Raw genomic sequence first — 1980 nt, forward strand, 5'->3', positions numbered from 1 at the left:
TTGGTTACATTAAACGTCCGTTGAAAACTTCGTCTTGTTGCAACAACACTGTGTTCTAGGCGGTGGAATTTCAACACCAGAAAAATCCTCTGTTCTAAGGAATAAACCATGTTGTCTACAGCACACTTGCACGTTGTGAACAGCACACGCTTACAACAGAAAGACGACGTACAGAATGGCGCACCCACAGACTGCGTTGTCTTCTATATCCTTCACATCACTTGCAGCGCCATCTGTTGTTGAAAATTGTAACTACTGTAATTTCGAAAGTTTGTCCGCCTGAAAATGTAATGTTGTCCCAAGCATATTGCAACAAACGGTGTATTTCTATCGCTTCTTGTTTAGTTTTTATTGCCGTTTCAAATATACCGGTCATTTTTTAAACACCCTGTAAATTAAAGTTGTTTTGTCCTTAAGGCGTGAGATTGTTTGGACCTTCAACCTGATTTAAAGAAATTTTAGGATAGGGCTTTCTGCCTTTTAAAATGAAATTCTTGTTTTTGAGTCTTAAGTGATTGGCCTTCAGCCGGTTTTAAATTAAAGTTGTTTTGCCCTTGAAGCGTGAGATTGAGTGCCGCATTTAGCCAGGAATTAAGTTCCAAAATTAATATTTTGCTTGCTCTGTTTTTAATGTTTTCTTTATGCTTGTAATATTTGTCAGATGAATAAAGTAGTATGTTAGAGTGTAACTGAAAGCCACTCAGTTTGGCCCCTTTCCACAAATTAAACTATCTGTCCTGTCCTGCGGGTATAGTTGGGATCTCACACCCTCCACACACTGTGTCATCAGACGGTCGGTACGCTCCATGACTTGCATCATTTGAAAAGAGGCAACATTGTAAGTTATTGGACCACACTGCAAGCCTTAAGTGAACTACTGTACGGTTTCCTTTTGGCGCTTTGAAGGCATTCTGCCTTATGCACCACTGAGATCAACGGCGCTGCGAGGTAACCGACTGTAAATGTCCACGACGTGTACAGCAGGTGGATAGAAATAGTGGGAGATCAAAAAGTCAGTATAAATTTCAAAACTCAATGAATCACGGAATAATGTAGATAGAGAGGTACAAATCGACACACATGTTTGGAATGACATGGGGTTTTATTAGAGCCAAAAAATACATAAGTTCAAAAAATGTCCGACAGATGGCGCTTCATCTGATCAGAATAGCAATAATTAGCATTACAAAGTAAGACAAAGCAAAGATGATGATCTTTACAGGAAACGCTCAGTAAGTCCACCATCATTCCTCAACAATAGCTGTTGTGAATAGCACTATAAAGCATGTCCGGAGTTATGGTGAGGCACTGGCGTCGGATGTTGTCTTTCAGCATCCCTAGAGATGTCGGTCGATCACGATACACTTGCGACTTCAGGTAACCCCAAAGCCAATAAGCGCACGGACTGAGGTCTGGGGACCTGGGAGGCCAAGCATGACGAAAGTGGCAGCTGAGCACACGATCACCACCAAACACCGCGCGCAAGAGATCTTTCACCCGTCTAGCAATACTTTGTTTTTTTTTTTTTTTCTAATAAAACCCCATGTCATTCCAAGCATGTGTGTCAATTTTTACCTCTCTATCTACATTATTCCGTGGTTTATTAAGTTTTCAAATTTATACTGACTTTGTGATCACCCGGTATGTAAACATCCTAAACGCAACGCCTGACCACGCTTTATACGATGCAAGAAAACGTTCAGTCGTCACGAAATAGATAAATACAGTTACTGTATGCCTTTCAGGGGAATCTTACCCCTTTCTTCCTTGCAAAATAGTGGTAATCATGTAACGAGGATGGAGGTGGTTACTGATCACGCACCTTCCCCCCCCCCCCCAACTAGACCACAAAATCTCAGTAATATTGTGATATGGTGACTTCGATGACGAGGGGAGTTGAGACGAGTCATCCCTGCTCTAAGAACCAATCCTGGACGTTAAGTGTGTCATCAAGGGCCCTGTCGCAACATAGCATCACAA

Source organism: Schistocerca cancellata, chromosome 2, assembly GCF_023864275.1.
Source record: "Schistocerca cancellata isolate TAMUIC-IGC-003103 chromosome 2, iqSchCanc2.1, whole genome shotgun sequence".
In the NCBI taxonomy this organism is placed as follows: domain Eukaryota; kingdom Metazoa; phylum Arthropoda; class Insecta; order Orthoptera; family Acrididae; genus Schistocerca; species Schistocerca cancellata.